At 40.7% G+C, this 18,650-nt stretch overlaps 1 long non-coding RNA gene across 2 annotated transcripts; it reads left to right on the plus strand.

Annotated features, from left to right (window-relative positions):
• Positions 1-5,923: 5,923 nt before the first annotated feature.
• On the plus strand, positions 5,924-11,798 carry LOC121664672. Of its 2 annotated transcripts, none has more exons than XR_006016088.1 (3): positions 5,924-6,063; positions 8,553-8,808; positions 9,936-11,798. It is a non-coding gene; the product is annotated as an uncharacterized LOC121664672 (long non-coding RNA). The 2 variants fall into 2 exon arrangements; XR_006016089.1 differs by having other exon boundaries at positions 10,989-11,798.
• The last annotated feature ends 6,852 nt before the right edge of the window (positions 11,799-18,650 follow it).

Here is an 18,650-nt window from a genome sequence, read left to right on the forward strand (position 1 = left end):
GCTTTGGATGTTTGGTTTTTTTAGTTGTTTGGGGTTTTTGTTTTTTTTTTTTTTTTCTGTTTATCTGGGATTTCAAAACCCTCTTTTTGGAGCCAATAAAACAAATGGTCAGGTTTGTCATGTGATAATGTGCTTTTTTCCACCTGGACTTGGAACTCCCTGTGCACCTGGTGGGTGTCCTTTAAAATATTCTGTGAAAAGAGGAAATCTGTTGGCTTAGGCCTCATGATGATGAAGAATAAGAGGTGACTAGGCATTTTGCTGATCTTTTCCTTTCATGCAAAAAATAAGAGATTTTTCACAAAGTTGGCAGAAAATGGCCTTCTCATGAGAGCTTTATTGAAATCGGGAGAGTGATCATTCATGGCAGGTATTGATTTGGCAGGGCCGAACAGGCTGGTGAAGATTACCAAAAAGCCAGGTCCCAACATGCCTAAAAGAATCTGTATTGTAGTACATGCATCTGTAAAATAAAGTGGTGGCTGTATTTTATACTTTAAAAAAACCATTTTACATGCAAATGTAAAATTGCATTGCATTTCTGCCATTTAATCTTCCCAAAGAAATGAAGTGCTGACCTTAAGGGCCTTGTCAGCACCAGAGAAGCTGCAGCCATGCGTGGGCACCAAAAATTGGTGGAGGGAAATCAAAATGGGGCTCAGAGGATTTACAGCCGCATTTTCTACGGAGTAGGATGGATGCTGAACACTTCTCAAAAGACTTTTCCTGTGAATGCAGCTATTTCCAAACAAAAGGGACTCCATGTCCTAAAGCAGGTGACTCAGGCCTGGGGAGTCCTTATTCCAGTCAAATGGGAACAAAACACTAACTCCTCCTTTTTGAGCCAAACTTGAGGTGGTCTTTACTTCCCTGCCTCTGCTCTTGGTGTTCCAGATGGGATGTGTCAATATTTAAGTGTTTTTTCTTTCAGGCTTGGAAAACATGAAGGTTTGGGCCTTCGGTTTATTACATTTTTATTTGGTGACTCATCACGGCAACCCTGCACACACAGACACTGAGAAATGAGCACATTTGGCTCCAGAAATGTGGCTCAGGGAACAACCCAGAAGAACCTATGCTCACAGCTGTCCCTGGAGAGCAAACAGCAGAAGGTGATGCCATGAAGATTTTTTGCCTTTTCTTTACACCCCTTTTATACCTTTTTTTAAACTTCTGTATTCTTAGTGCTTTTTGCCTACATTCTTAGACTTGTTTGTCAAACTGAGAGACTAAACATTTTAGAAGCTTCGTAGCTAGGGATCAGTGTGCCCCAGACCCCAAGGTCCTCTCCAGAACACATTCTGTAAACCAAGATAGAACCATCCAGGGGAAGGTTCCTTAGAGAAGGGGGCTCACTTGAGCCTCTCATTGGGGAATCTTGGATAGATATGTTAATTAGTAAAACCTATAATGTTATACCCGATGCTGGGGAGACACACACATGCTCAGCGGGGTGCATCTCGATGCATATGACCTGGACGTGTGCACCTAAGGATCCTTAAAATAAATACCAAGGTAAAATCCCTTTTCCCCTTCTAACTGTGTTTGACTCTTGATTTTAAGACCAGGAAAAGGCATCAAAGGAGTTTAGCAGAAAATGAGGTTAAACCAGCTCCAGGGCAAGCAAGCTCTGTGGTATCACTCAGGAGCCACACAGCTTCCTAGCACTGCTCTCAAGAGATAGTTTCCAAAAAGAGCAAAGCAAACCCTTTCCCCTGGTTTTCCGTGGAGTAAATGACCAGCCTGGATTCTGGGAATGGCAGAAAAACTCCAGTGCTGCTGAAGTTTTCTGGTTTGGGGCAGAAGCAGATTTGGGATAACGTGTTTTCTGAGAAATGGTCTGCACTTCCCAACGTGTCTTTAATATGAGAGTTATTCCCACTTGCCAGTGAGCTTTACTTTTCCTCCAAATTTGCTTTGACAGTATTTATTAACATTTTGAACCTCATATTGTTTCCATTACTTTGTTATTTTAAGCTGGAGGTCTAACTTTAGACAATGTAATTCTCAAGTTTTAAAAGCAGAGGCACCATATATTCCATTTTCTTCCACAAAGAAAAGACACAACTTAGTCTGTCAGCTGATATGATAAACATCAGGCAGTTACCATTAGCTTTCATACTGACAATCAGAAATTCTGAGTCTTTTGGAAAAAAAAGTCCATGCTTTAGACATTCAGTCTGACCTATTGCTTAAAAATCTGAATGCAATGCTAAATTAAAAAAAAAAAAAAAAAAAGTAATGATTGTCGTCAACAGCTGCAGGATTATTAATGTAATTCTATAATATATTTATTTTGGAAGTGAAAATGAAAAAGAGTGAATCAGAAACATCCGAATTTAACTATCAACACTCCATGAAAGAAAATTTGGAAGCCTTCTCTCTACATGCAGATACAGCAGAACTTTATAGATTCAATTACTGATTTAACAAGAAAAGGATCTGCATGGGTTGTGCTCAAGGGACAAATGTTCTGATCATCTGTGCCTTGTTTATTTTTAATTAAGTGAGGGATTTAATTCATGAGATCCTTCATATCTTTCTCTGGTGTTTCTGTCCCTAATGTTTTATTTTGTGAATGGTCACACCATTAGAACAATTATACCTTCTGAGGAAGTGGCACAGCTTATTTACCTGAGTTATCTGAAGGTCTTTCACTACTGCTCAACACTGTCCAAGTGAAGTGACTTTAGCCATGCTCACCATCATGCAGTGGTACAAACACTTTGTAAGGGTTTATTAATCAGGGATAAACCACCAATGTTGCTTCTTGTCCTGGACTGGATTTTGCACAACCTGCACAGGTTTTTCTGTGCTGTGACCTTTGGTTCCAGGGTGATTATGGGCGAACCTAACCATGGTGTCCCTGAGCCTGTGTGTGTCAGGTCAATTCACAGCAAACCTCAGCTCCTTGCACTTGGAGCCACTTCTGAAAGGCACTACTGAAGAGAATTTCTGGCCCTTTTCTGTCATATATTTAACCTTGGGCTTGCTTGTCACAGGCCTAGACAGAAAAGTGCAGGAAGTTGTCCCTCAGCCTCCTTTTCTTCTAGCTCAACAAACCTGAAGTCCAGAGCTGCTCTTCACAAGACATTCATGCCAGCCCTTAAATGGCAAACACTCTAATTACAGCACATTAGGCTGGATCTGGTTGTGGAAAATAATAATAATAAAAAAATTGCAGACACCATAATAAACTACAGCCTAGAAGACAAGCTATGGAGGCCAGGAAGACAAAGCAGTAATTGAAATTACATCTGGTGCATAACACTGTTTTTACAAGCTTCCAACTTCAAGGAACATTTAATTATTCTAGGATTATAATTACTGCATGAAAAAGCACTGAATCATTACATTTCCTTGAAGTTTTTTATATATATAGTTTGCCTGAAATCTTATCACAGGAGAGTATCATGGAAATGTACCTCAAAATCCTTGTTTCCAGAAGAACATGGAAATTGTCACACACAATAAAAATACATTGAAAAGCAAGGATTTGCAGCAGATGGCTAATTTTGCCCCTGCTTGGATCTGATAAATGCATTCATCTGGACAAACAGCTGGCATAAATAATTAGGGCCAAAAGCACTAATAGGGTACACAGAGCTGCTCCACAGAGAGGCTGAAGAACACCTTCAAAAGGGGGAATACCTTGATATTGCTCTTTTTGTTGGTTTCAGTTTCCTTCTTCAGACACAGGAGATCTAGAAGTATTCCTGAAGAGTAACAGGCGCAGTTTCTGTTTCGTTCACAGGCTCAAGCAGACAAAGCTCAGTATTTGGACATGGACTCATCTTAGAATCCCAAACCAACAGCATTAATTCAAACTGGCCAAGAATAATGTCATTATTCTTCTATTTTCCATCGAGACAACTTTTGATAATTCACAGTTTTGCCACCTGGTAAACTCATTGACATAAAATTGCCCCTTTCTGAGCTATCCCTCTCAGTTAAGTGTGGGTTAATACAGTACGTTCCTGTATATTAAAGAAAAAAAAAGGGAAAAAAAGGAAAAAAACCTGGTTGTGCATAAAAAGTAGTCTTGTAGAAGATAAAAATCTCTAAGAAGGTTACATCTATGACTGCCCTTAATTTCAAGTTATGCAAAGATGCAAAATTACTGAATTCCAGCAGCCTTTCACAAGTGGACAGAAACAGTGTGTGGGGTGTTGCCAAGATGTTCTCATTTATTTCACCTTAGCCATTGCTTCTCTCTTTGGGAGCTAACATCAACTATTCAGATCTAGTGGCTGTCAGTGCTATTACCTGCACTTCTGCAGCCAAAGGCCACCTTCCTTCCTGTTCAAAACCTTACTCACTGGTGGAATTACGCAAGCACAGCGTAATAAGAGAGATCTAATTACATTGTTCCTTTTGGGTAGGGCTTCCCCCGTCTCCAGTCAGAGAATTTTTTTACAAGATACCTTGTTTGTAGATTTTGTGCCAGTAGAGTTACAAGTCCTTTCTTAGAGTACTGCTGAGTGCAGTTTACTGATGGGTTTATACAATTCCAATGGTTTATTAGCAGTTTGAGGAAAGAGGTGGAAAACTACTGTCATAGCTATGACTTAATATTAAATGACAACATATGAAGATTTTCTGCAAGTTTTGCATGCTCCTTCCTAGTGGCAGGCTTTGTTTCATTGACGTGGCTTCTTTCAGAAATCTTTGCAACCAGAAGATGGTTCGGGGAATGCACCTACCAAAATCAGACCAGGTTTTGTTTAGATGACTGTTTGGAAAGAGATCCTGCTAAAGCCACCCACAAGATATGATTAGTCCAGCTGACTTTCAGTCTCATTTCCAGTCTGTCCCCAGTAGTCAGAGCAGAATCCACGCATATATGGGACTAATGCATTTGTCTGTTTGATATTTTGACCAAGCAAATGGAATTTAAAAACATTAATACTAGCTGGAGAGCAAGAGACCAAGGAAATCTTGTCAAGAAAAAATTTCAGTTGTGCCATGTCAAAATTTGTTTAATTTGTTTAGCTGTAGATTAGTGACTGCTTTCCAGGTTGGGTTTTCTCTTTGTTTCACCAAGAATTGAATCAGCTCGCATGCATCTGACTATCACGGGAGTGTTTGGGCTTAGATGAACAGTGTAGTGTGCAGAAAGGCTCTAGATGTGATCAGAGGAAAAGAAAAGAAGTAACTCTGCAAGCTCTGTTGAAAATATTTTTTCTTCTTTTTAGCTGTAACACAAAACTAACATAAAAATTACTGAAATCCATGCAAAGAATATTTGTTTGCACATGCAGATCAGTAGAACAGCATACACTCCATCAACAACAATTTGTTTTAAAGAAGTTTGAAGACTTGGTTTCTGCGTTATGTAGTAAATATTTATTCACTATTCTACTAAGTTACAAAAGGAAAAGAAAATCTACCTTTTTATTGCAATAACCATGGTGATATTCAGAATAATGGTACAGCAAGGGACATAGCAACCTTATATTCTCCAAACAGATTCTATATATTTTTCAGATTCTATTGCTGTATTAAACTATTGAATATTTAAATGGCCAGGATAGGGAAGGACAAAAAAAACCCCAAATAATCTCTTCTTTATTCAGACTGTAGTTCATATTAGGCCACCTTTCCTGATAGGTTCTTCTTGAGGAAATTGCAAACTGTCATAAGGATCTGCAACCAGAATGGCCTTTCCTGTGGTATCTGTTTTCCCTCCTTCTTTATGAATCCAGTAATAACATAGATAACAGAACAAGCATCTTTCCTTACCATACCCTTGTGAGATAAGGTGGAGCTGTCATTACCATTTGACAGGGAGGGAGAAACCCCAGGGGTAGTTTTGATGTAATAGTGCAGAACATATTTCTCTGCTTAGTGTCTTACCTTCCAAGATAAGGGCTGCTCTCCCACTGCAGTGTAGATTGGTAAGAGGTGATTAACTGTGCTGGAAATTTCTTAAGGTGGCTGAGAGTAAACAGAGAAGAGAAGGATGTTTCCTGAATCCACATCAGCTGCAACTAAACCCCTATTACTCTGCTTTACAGAAAGAGGCCTTCCCTCCTGTGGAAAATTTAAAGGGGTAGTTTTGAGGTAAGCACATTTCTTTTCTCCCTTCAGGTCAAGAGCTTAGTCCATTTTTTTTTTTTTTAATTATTTTTATTCCTTTAAAAAAATTATTTTTATTTTTATCATATTGTGACTTTTTTTGACTTCTAGCTATTTTAAGAGAGCCTCGTGTTCAATGTCATGCTTTTCCTGGTGGTTCTGCATTGCCTGACCGACCACTTTCCATATCCATCCCCATTGCAATAAGTGCTCTAAAAGACAAACTGTGAGATAAAACAGGGATGGGAAACCTGCTTTACAGCTGACCACTGTGTCTTTAATCTGGTGTACAGTCTATTTTTCTAACCAATACATGAACCAGTGAAGCTCTGGATGAAAAAGATGTTATAGCCAATGTTTTGAGCAGGGACTGTTTGGGCAGGAATGTGCTGAACACACCCATTGGTCCAGCTTTGCGGGTCAGATGGACAAAGAGATTTCTAACTCAGTGTTTTCAAGTGTGAGGCAGTCCTGGCCCCACCAAGCAGACCTTGAGGAGCCAGGAGATTTTGTGGCTCTCGTCTCCAAGGTGAGACCACAGCTGGACAAGGAGTTTAATAAAATCAGGTTTGGAATTTGTGGCACTAAATGTGTCACTCGTGGACCTGGAACACAGATGTTCACCACGAGCACCCAGTCCAGGAAAAGCAAGGTCTTGCTAACACAGACATGTGTGGACAGCCCCGAGCTCCTGTGAGCCATGTGTTGGAGAGGTGCCATGTGGCTGTGTTGCCATGACTTTATTTTCAATCTAACAAACCCAGCCTGTGAGCACAGGGCTTCCCAGGCCAAGCACAGCACCCTGCTAGCACAGGTCTCCACCTCCCCAGTAACATCCAGCCTCCTCCAAACTGAGCTGGATCTGCAGTTGGATCTGCTTATTCACCTCCATGGACACGTGTCTAAATGACTTCCCAGAAACCACAGAGCAGTTGCTGGAACAGGAGAGATTTATTCTCGTTCATCGGACCAGGAAAGTGCTCTGCATAATGCAAAATGGAAGGCAAACAATTTCCTAGTCTTAATCCCACGCCTTAATCACTCTTTTAGCCTTTACAGTTGCAGTTTAAGTTTTCCTAACCTTCAGAGGGGCAGAGGAAAACAAATTTACTGCCAATTCCAGTTTAAGCCTTATTTTTTTTTTCAGAAATATAATCATGCGCTTGAAAGCCAACAAAACTGCACTTTATATTAAAACGATATTATGTCTTGGTACTCCAGGCAACCCTTCAGCAAGATTTTCTGATCCATATTTAAGATCAGACAAGGGCAGGCAGTGTCAGGTGAGAACAGTGTTCAGCCACATCAAAAGGCTTCAGTCACAGTGAATTTTGATCACAAAAATAATTACACCTGCTTGTGTCCTGTACCTCAGAAACCTTACTCTCATACCACTTTGCTCTGTCAATAATCAGACCAAATAAGCTCATATAGCAATTCTTCATCCATGTTATACTTCCAAGTACATATACTTCCAAGTACATATTTGTTACATGCATTTCTCAGAGGTCAATGATTTATTAAGCATTCACCTTGTGGCATTTACATCAGTACCCTATAATAATGATGTGCAAGCACACTTTTACAAGACTTTCATGGGACACCACAAATAATATAATGGAATGAATCAAGCAAGTGATGACAATTAGTTAAGTAACGCAAGAACATCTGCTGTAACTTGCAGTTCAAGCAAAATATGAGGTGGAAAAGGCCAGTAGTATTAGGTCATCTCATGGGACAAGAATGTTTATAATACACTAATTGTGAAGTGTTTCCTATAGATGTTACACAAATTCATCTGAAGAGCATCTCATTTCATAGCAAACTTCGCTGCCTTTGGAAGTTCTCACAGCTTTGCCTCCTGTTAAACCATCTTTGCTCATGTGATGTAACAGTCTATTCTCAGGAATTAAATGCATATTCTTTCCTTGAGGTAGGAAGATGAGTAACTTTCCATGAATCAAGCTGATGAGAAAATTTCCCTGAGGGAAAGCATTGTCCATTTACCTCAGCTTTATTTAAAAAAGAAGAAAAAAACCAGGTTACATCTACCCATTGCAATCCAACAGACAGTGCTCCCACGTCCAAGCTGATTGTGGCCTAAAATGTTAACCTGGACAGGAAGACGTGCTGGATTTAACCACAGACTCATGAGCAGTTCTTATTACTGACAATGCAATTGCCAGTACATGCAGAAGTCTTAGACAGGCACAGGTCAGGAATTTCTAATGAAGTCTAGAGAGGAGTACAACTTTCTGCAACACCCACTCCCAGGGTTCATTCTTAAACCCAAAATATGCTACTTTCAACAGTTTAATCTTTGCCACTCACCTGAGCACCACAGAGAGAAACAGGAATCCCAAACCCATACACGTTGTCTCAAAGGAGAGATGATTAGCTCCATGGTTTTAAAAATACTTACCTGGTGTTTTTATGGTTTTTTGGTTTTTTTTAATATTTTCTCTCTTCTTCAGCCTGATGCAGCAAACATGCTTGACCTGACTGCTAGTGACACCTCCCTGTGCGTTTCTGCAGTCCCTAAGAAAGGCAACAGTGTGCTCAGGTGTTATCAACAGGTGACTGAACTTGTGAGGCACAAAGGCAAAGATGACTCAGAAGTTTTGTCCAAGTGGAGAAGGGAGCAGGAACCTACAGGTACCACTGCTTCCACACAAACACCTCCCAGCCAAAACCATCTGTGGACCTGCTCTGTGTCCCTGGCTCCTGAAGGTAAAGACCAATCCTAAATATGCTCCTCTTACCCCCAGATTTTTTACAGCCAGAACAGCACGCTGTTCCCTTGGTAGTGTAATAAATTGAATTAGCATGACCAAGTTAACAAAATTTGGTTGGTTTCCTCAGAAGCTGGGTTCGTTTTCCAGTGCAGGATCCATACCCTGTGTGGGGACAGCCCCTGGCTGTGTGTGTCCTTGGTGGGTCTCCACCAGCCAGGGTCACAGGCGCTCACATGCCCACGGGGCTGCATGCAGCCACAAGCTCTCCTCCGACCACGTAGGAGCTCCCATCCCATGGCAACGGGGCACAAACAGGAGTGTTCTGGGTGGCTGTTTGCAGGTTGTGGCTGGCAGTTGCCATGGTGCCTGGCAGGCAGGTGAGAGAAGCCCTTCTGAGGGGCACTGCCAGCAGCTGGCTGCTCCTACCCGCCTGGCACGCAAGGTTTCCCTTCCCACCCTCTGCCCGGAGAGCAAAGGAGGTTGAATGGACACACACAGGTGTGTGTTTGGCCACGTGGCAGCAGCATCCTGCAGAGGCAGGTGCCAAAGGAAGGTGGCATTTCTGTTGGCTTGCATTTTGGATACGCTCTGCTGTCAGTCGAGCATGCACCTTCTGCCAGGAGGACAACGGCAGCGCTGTTCCTCCCACGTGGTGGAAATCCTTCTGCACAGTAACAAATGCTGCTTTCCTGGTATCTCCTGCCGGTGCTTCTGAGAAAGCCTTGGTATCCTGCTTTACTCAGAAATGTAGCATGGTCCACACATCAAAATTAGATGTTCTTGGAATGCTGCTTTGTATAAGTACGTGTTGAAAAAAGGCCCAGAGACAGCTTGTTTGCAAAACTGGGGTTTTGCTTTGTTCTGAGTTTTAAGGACAGGACTGACACTGAAAGCCATCCTGTCCCAACCTGCAAATAAATTCCTTTCAAAGTGAATAATCAGTATCACTAACCCCACTGAATTTCCATGGTGATGCCGACCATGGGGGTGTGAGAAACCCATTTGCCTTATTTCAAAGCGACCCCTTTCAACACCACCCAACAATCACAATCTGCCAAGGTACAGATTGTACTCTCCCTCTGAAGATCCTCTCACCACCTCTCTCTCCTTTTTTACATGCAGTTCTTCTCGGCCTAGATGGCCTTTGACGATTTCTGGGAGAAGGAATGAGAGAATTTTGGATGCCTCTGAATTTTATGAATCAGCCTGGCAAGTTACTGGGAAAAGCATTCTCCTTCAGATTGAATTAGAGTTGACCATAGCAACAGGATATCTCAAAATGTGTTTGTCAATTAAGAAAGGAGCAAAACACTTCAGATTAACCTGGATGAGTTGTTTTAATTGAAAAATTATTCATTTTATATTTGGATTTGTAAAACCTTTGATCCACTTGCCCTCCTTTAAGAAGTATAAAAGAGAGTATAAAAACAATGCCTTTCTAGGAAAGGAAATTTTCCTGCAGAAAAGTGTCCCAAGTTTAATTTTATAGATTAAAATATTTGAACTGTAAAAAAATTGATCCAACCTTAAAAGCACATTTGGTCTTCTCAGCATTTCTCAGTGTAAATAGAAAAGAAATTAAATAGGATTTCTATCTCTATATCCTCTGGATTACTTAAGAGCTCAAGAGGTAATGAGAACATTCTTCTGGCTGTGTTTTAGGGTCTAACCTGCAGCAAACTTTTGCTGAGCTGCCAGTGCTCTTGTCTCAACAACGTTCCGTTTGAGTGAACTTATTCCAGGTATACACCACCACACTTTGAAGAGCATAAGGCCTTAAAATCAATGTCTGCTTTGTGTTCCTGTGACAATGGTTTACGGTTGCCAAAACCACAGTCCTTTTCCACAATATAAGTAAAAATTGGGCATGCAGGATTAAGATTAGATCCCATTCCCTTTCCCTTTGGCTCTTGTAAAGAGCAGGCGTTTGGAAGAAAAAGGAGGAATCAGGAGTCTAGGAGTCAGGAAAAGAGATAACATGTCCTTAGTGGGGGAAGAAATACAAAACCTGGATTTCCAGTGTGATAGCAAGCAGCCTTCTGAGTCAACAGTGTCAAAAATCCCTGTGTTTCACAAAGGGAAAAGGGCATTTGCCAGAAAGTCTGTCCAGAACATCATGTTTTCCTGTGAATCTGTGCCCCACAAGTTCAAACCCATCTGTGATCTTCTGTCCAGACACACTGACCAGGTGCTCTGCTGGTGACGGTCAGAGGAGCTTCCCAATCATCAGATCCTCATTTCCACATGCTGGTGAGGCCAGAGCTGTGCTTCCTTGGGAGGTGGTGACACGGGGGTGACACGGATTTCACCGCGGGATTAACGCAGCAGTCAGGTGCATGAATAACCAGCGGCTCAGCACACCCTGTTCAGCACACACAGGCGTAAACAGACCTACCAAGGGGTTCCAGTCAGCAGGACTGCCTTGTCAAGGGGGAATAAACCCATTGCTAACAACAGGTTTACTCGTGGCACTGCGTTGTACAAGCTGCAGGAAATTGCTGACGTTATGCAATGAGTCTCGTCAGAGCCATGAAACCGACCGTGCTCTGTGTCAATTTACTTTTATCCCTGCTCATCAAAGGCAGAAGGAGGTGTCATTATTTCCAGCGTAGGACAGAGGTGAGAAAAGTGCCTTGGACAGAACTAACAAACAGGAAAATGAAGCTTCCCTTGTTCTTTTTTGTTTTGGTTTGGTTTGGTTTTTTGTTAGATAGTCATGCCACAAAGCACTGCGTAAGATTTGTGTTTTCCAGCCAATAACATCTTAAACCACAAAACCTACTGATTTTGTGGAAAACACAAGTTAGGGCACTAAAGGATTTTTTGACCTGTTCTTTAAAATAAAACATGTTAATCAGCAGTGTCAACAAATCAAACAGATTGATGCTTTCCGCTGTTTTAAATCTTTAGGGTTTTTAAAGTCACCGTGCCATCAATTTTCCTATTCTTTTATAATTAAAAAATAAAGTGATTAGAAATATAAGGCATTCACTTAGAATATATTCACTCTTTTTTTTTTCTTTTTTTCAAGAGAATCATTTCCTGTTGGCAGGACGATTTGAAGCTCTGAGTTGCAGAATATTAAAACAAATGTGGCCTTCCCTGGTTAGTTCACTAGGAGCTCAGTTTGTGAAAACTTTCCTATTTGGCTGCTTATAATGCCTCTTTCAGCACAGTCCTAATTATTGGGTCAAATAGCTGCTGTTATCATATAGATGTCTTCACAATTTTGATAGAAACTATAACAACTTAAACACATTTTTCCAAATACACTGAACAGAACTGTGAAGGCATTTTCTGTGCTGTGAACTTTCTGGCTTTTGTGGGGTTAATTTTTTTTAATTACTTTTAATCTGCTACATTTTTATCTTTCCTTTACTGTGTTGTTACGTTAGTCTTTAAAAGCTGGTGATAAAACTCCAACAGTTTTCAACAAAAGAGAAAGAGAAAAAAAAGAAAAAAAAATTTAAAAATTGCATTGGTTCCAGATGACCAGAAAGCAAAAAGTGTTGGTGGTCCTTTTCTCTTTGGTCCTACAAGGAAACAAGAGTTTTTATTTCTGTTTAAATGCTTAGAAGGGGGGAATTAGTCTATCAATACAATCTCATAACACAGTTTTGGAAGGGGTTGTAAGGAAATGACATTTCTATTGGCATTTTGGGGGCTACTAAAAACATGGATCATTACAGTAATGTCTAAAATATATATTTGAGAACTTCTAGATGTTTATTATTCACCCGAAGTACCACACCATAATACCAAAATGAGCATTTTTCATCACAAAAATTTGTGTACTGTGGACTGTGCAGCACAGCACAACCAGACTTTCTCAGTATTAGATCTGTTTCTGTTTGGGCTTAGATATTTTTGGGAGAGGAAGGAAAAGAAGGAATGGAAGGAAGGAAGGAAGGAAGGAATAGAAACATTAAGACAATAATAAACAATAACATCAGAAAAGCCCTCTAAGATCGAGTCCAACCATTAACCATTACAGCACTGAACCATTACAGATGACCATGGCTACTTGCAACATCAAGGAGGTTTATGGTGCTGTCCATTGTGAACAAAGACTGACAGATCCAGCTGTCTGAAAGACTGCAGAGGTATAGATGTAGTCTTATATAAAGTATCTGTAGAGATGTGGGCTGGGAAGTATTTCCAAAAGAAGCTGCAACTTACCTTGGTGCCAAATCCATTCTCCCCAGAGAAGACACAGCTCCATTTTTGTACTTCGGACTCAATTGATTCAGATTGTGATCCATTGCTACTCCTCCCCACAGCAGTCTAATTAAGTTTTTGATGGAATTCTGTGAATTCAAGGTGGGGATCCTGTCATCCAAGTCAAAGGCTGACAGCTTAACTCCACTGACCTGATTATGATGATATTTACAATGGTTTAGAACCCACTTTTGCAACACAGGTACTCTCACTCTTATATTGCAACTGCTACTTTTGGCTTTAATGGCAGATTAATTTCTGATCTATAAATACATTTGTGGATGTGTGCTGTGTACACATATACATCTAAAAACCCATTTTTTGAAGCACACTGGAAAGATGAGTGGGACGATCACTCTCTTCGTCTTCCTAGGTGCTGGGTCAGGGTTTTGTTCCAGAATCAAAATCTCCTGGTTCCTGAGAAGCAGCAGTGACGAATTGATTCTGTTCAGGAAAGCTGACTCAGAGTCTGCACTTTTTCTTTTTTTGCTAATAGAATCTAAATTGCAGTGAATCAGAGGAGTTAAGTGGAATGAGACAAAAGGAAAGACTTGAGTCAGTCAGATGCTGCAGTCAGTGTGGCTCACCTTGAGCTGGTGCTTTACAAAAGACTTTAAAACACAGGGAAGTTATTTTGTTCTTTGGTGACAGTGCAGTGCATCTTTTCCGTTCTCTGGCTGCTGTGCATGCTATAGGCTGTGGAGTTGATAATAGGAGTAGATGGTGAAAAACCCATGCTTCTCCAAAAATGGATTTGCTTGGGTAAAAAACTGCGTTCTGGCAACACATGTGGGCTTATTTATTGTCAGTGTTTCTAAAGATGCCAGTCAAGGTCACAAGATTCAGTCACTCGTGTGCAAATCCATCTGGAATGACACATCCTCTGTCGAACCACCTCCTGTGAAATTCGATGTGAGCAACACTAAGGATCATGTCAGAGATGGGAAGAGATGAAATGACTCTCCCCGAGGCATGGAGTTGCCTGCTGCTTTCCCTAACACCACGTCTGTCATGCAGCAGGTAAAAAAAGGAGTTTAACCCAACAGTGTTGCTGAGGCATCTCTTGGCACAGAGGCATCTGGCTGGACGCTGAACATTCTCCACCTGGATTAGACATCTTGGTTCTTTAAATTAGATTTAAAAAGTGTTACCTTCACTGGATTCGCATAAAATTGGTAACTCTCCATCATTTCCAGAGCAATACTCTCGTAGCTGCATCTCGTGGCACACAGAGTCTGGGAGGGCTCTGCCTGCTCCAAGTGGCTCTGTGCTCTGCTCAGACAGGAGGCTGATGAAATCAACCTTTAATGGGTCACACTGAATATGTGTTGGTGCCTTAATCATGCCCATTTGTGGGTCACAGGAATCCTGGGCTGAATGCTAGGTAAAAACTCCTGTTGTTGTTTTGTATTTATCCTGCAGGATCACATGTACATTTACAGCTTGTTCCTTAAGACCTAGCTATGCCACAACTAGATTTTTTAAATCTACTCTATGCTAAAAGCACCAAATAGATGGGTGCTTAAACATGGGACATTTTCATCTGCTGCTACCTAGACCCTCTTTTCACTTTCACAGAACAAGACTCTGCTCTGAATTCCTAAGTAAAATTCTGTTTTTGCTGTGGCAAGCTTCCTTTTTTTCATACACCAAGGGAAACACTGCATTAGGCCAAATGACTCAATGTTGTTTGGGAAAATGTATAACTACTAAGGGCACTTGTTATGAAAGTTCATCTGATTAAAGCTGGTTAGGAAGCAAATCTAAGGATGAAAGGAGGCTTTTGTGAACTTTTCTCTGAAAGCACATTAATCCTTAATAAGATATGGTGTGATATAGAGCATGTTGCTGGTTTGACCTGTGGTAACACTTCTGAGATTATTCAAGGGATGAGTTTGTCAACAACAATCTGTAATCTTCTATTTATGGGCAGAGTTCAAATGGATTTTATTGTGTTCCTCCTCACCTTCCCTTCTCTAAAAGCCCAGGGGCCAAAAAAGGAAAAACACTTGTGTGGTATTAGTGGAACTTGCCATGAGTGACAATTTCACTTTCTTTCCAAGTCATATCCCAAAGCAAACTCTGCAATCTGCCAAAGCCTAGTCCTTAGCAAACCACTGGTGGTACTGCTACAGGGGGAGGAAACACCAGTGGTGAAAAGCCTATGTCCAAACAGAAACTTTCCCTATCATGAAGGGAGCAGTGGACAAAAATTTCTCTCAGCAGCTGAACATCTGATCTGAATTCTTGCTTTCCAGACCATTTAATCCATGCACAGATGGGCAAATGCCTCATTCCATTTAATGAACTCTTCCCTGCCTCTGTGCAGGATACAGAACCATCTGCATTGTTTATTTATATATCTTCCCTATTTTCTCTGTTTGCCAAATATTTTTTTTCCCTCTGTCTTTTTGCCTTCAGTGGTGTCATAATCCCAGCTCTTAGATTGAACTCTATCTCTTTATCTAGTCAAGACAATTTTCTCTGCCTATAAATTTCATGAAAAGCTCATAGAAAGTTTCTTGCACTAGTCCTCTAGCTAACTCAGCCTGGGGTCACCACGGAGCAAGAACAGGACCAGAATATTGTAGGTTTATATGTGAATTTTATTGTAATTTGCAGAGATAAGGTTCACAATATCATCTTCCAGATATAAATTTGATACAGACACTCTAGACCCAGGTGGAACTGAAAAAGAAGACACTCTGGATTTTTACATATTAACTAATCTTTCATAGGTTCTCTCATTGCCCTTGCCTGTGGGCAAAAAGATGAGAGGAGCTGTAATTGGGTTAATCCTCTGTATTGTGCTAACAGGCATAGGAAAACACGTCCTGCTCCAAGATACCTAAGTAAACTCCATTTATGATGTTCTGACTCTGCAGCCAGATTTTTTAAAACATGACATGTCTTTGGGGATAATGCTATCAAAATAGCTCATCCTTCTCTCAAAAGGAGAAAATTCCTGCTGGCTTGCTGCTAATCCAAGGTTTGCATGTACCTTTGCACGATTTATTTAGTACTGGGATCTGCCCCTTCCGAGTCACCTTCTCTTCACTTCACATTTTCATCCTTTTAGCCATATTTTGTGTCTTACAGACACTTTATACACCTTGGGATTAACCCACTATGATGTCTTCCATCCCTAAATGTACTGCTACAGCTAATTTTGATCCTGAGCCTGTAGAGATTGAAGTTTCCTTGCTCTCCCCACTGCCAAATTCTCTTTATCATTAATTTGTTCCAGCTTTGCCTTCTAAGAGGAGGCTTGACACTTTCTTGCCCATGAATCGTCTTCCTTCATTGCACTTTTACTTTTCTTCTAAAGCCCTGTGTAAACACTTCCTCCACAGGTTATTCAGGAAACGTTCAACCAAGCCTGCAGAACATTACAGATTTCCTCCATAGAAGTGTCAATAATTCTTGAACTCATTGCTGATGGTTTTTTTTTCCCGCCAGAAAAAAAACCATTCAAACTGATGTCTTTCAGGTATGATCATGGTGCTTCAGAACTACAAAATAAGAACATGCAAAGGCTGGATTTTCTCCCAGACTTGCATGCTGATTACATTATTACACCTAGAGATCCAATTCTTTATTTCTCGCCAGGGAATTGAGAAGTCTCCTCTCCTTTTACTGGTGAAAGAACAAAACTGTGGAGTGAGTTATGTTTAATATTGAATTTGTATATGTAAAGACAGATTGAGGATGCCAAACATGAAATTACACCAGATGTCCTCTGTGAACACAACTGGCTTATTACACAAATCCAGAGTTCTTTCACTGCAGTTCTAAGAGCTTATACTGAAATCTAAATTTCAGCAAAATTCCTTGTGCATATGCAAACTTGTGTGTAGAAACTGGTTCCAGGCAACTCCCAGTGTTGCATCCTTGTTAGCCATTTGAGGTTTTCTTCAGAGATGGTGGGATAGGAGCAGTGGCTTGGATTTTGGATGCAACCTTTCAAGATTTTCCTCTGGTTGAGATCTCATTTATCATTGTACTTTTATACATATTTTGTGTACAAAACCTGTTGTCTTTCCTGAGGCTTACTCTGGCTGGTAATATTGAGCTGCAGATCAATTTAGCCTGTTTGGAAGACTTAAACTGAAGGTTTGGGTCCACATTTGACAGTGCTCACAACCTTACAAGCTCTTTTGAGGGCTTACACCTCCAGTTTTATTACCATTTACAAGTCTGGGAACCTTTGTAAGGTCTCATACTTCTCCAAATGGCATCTCAGCCAGCAAAGTGGTACTCTAGGTTCTGATATCTTCAGGGCAGCTCTGATAGCTTCCTGGTTCAGATTCAAGTTTAGTGGTGTTTATTTCTGTGTCTCAATAGGAGCCTTTTGGCCAGGAAAATAAAAATCCTTCATCCCACACTTCTATTAAGGACACTGTTTTCAATTGTTTGTAGTTGATTTCATCTTTCCTGAGATATTTTGGCTTCCATTGCTGACTTTACTGGAAGCAGATTCCAGCTAGCTGATTCAGACATGGGAACATTACAGCTTTAAGGGAAGACACGTGGTTCATTTCTTCTTTTTGAGGAAAACTGTCAGTGCAATCCCTAAATTCAAAGGTGATATTGTGGTTGGATTCACAACTCTTGGTACTCTAAATTCAGGCCTTCTTTGAAAACAAGTTAATGTGTTGAAAAGCTAATTCTGAAAATCTAACCATGAAATTACAGGGGAAATATTTTTTTAGCCACTTATTTAATGGGTTTTGTTCTGACAGATTTCCTGCATTTCCCCTATGATATACCAGGTTTTATGGATACTCCAACCTTCAGACAAATCTGTCAGCTCTGCTCCTACAGGCTGAATCTCTGGTTTGAATCTCCCAAAACTGTTTGAATACCATCAGTCTTGTGATTAATACTCATTCTGACATGGGATTTTTTGACTCCTGCATCCTTTTCTTAACCCAGCTCTATCTGTGTGCCTGGTTACTTGATGCAACCTTTCTAGAGCATCTTTCACTGCTTCCCTGCTGTGGTGCCAGGCCTTGACAAGAGGTAGGGAGGGGAAAGGAACATCTTCCTATTGTGTGACCTGTTTCCTCCTCTGCAGTAGCCTGCCTTAATTGTGTGCCATGTTTGGCCTAATGCATCTTCTGTGATTAACAGGAGTAAGTCCTGGCTTGAGCTTGTGCCTGTAGGGCCCCTTGCAATTATCATCAGGCACCCACAAGTCTTGCCAACTTTGCAAAAATGTATGTTACACAAATCTCAGGCCCCAAAAGAATCTGTTCTCTTCCCTTCCTTGTTTTTTCTTTCATTTTTTGGTAGCAATTCAGTTACCATTGTCTGTTTCTCCCAAAGAAACCAATTTTTCACATCTTACACTCTACTACTTTGCAAAGTGAACACTGTTGAGCAGAAGGCACAAAAAAGTCCTTGAGCTGACATTGCAGAATGATTTCTGGTCTCCTTTTCTCTGTGCTCCCTTTCAAAATAATTTTTTCCAAGCACTGTATTTTCCCAAGTGCTTCTGGGCTGTTTTGCTTGCTTAGTCTGCTCCAGCAGATAAAACCTCCTTTCTTCAAGATTTCTGGTACTAGAACAGAATGGAAGCAGAATCCACTCAAATATTTCACATTCATTGAGAAGACA

The sequence above is a fragment of the Corvus kubaryi genome, unplaced genomic scaffold, assembly GCF_017639235.1.
Source record: "Corvus kubaryi isolate FWS band 111438036 unplaced genomic scaffold, C.kubaryi_AGA036_p1.0 37302, whole genome shotgun sequence".
Lineage (NCBI taxonomy): Eukaryota > Metazoa > Chordata > Aves > Passeriformes > Corvidae > Corvus > Corvus kubaryi.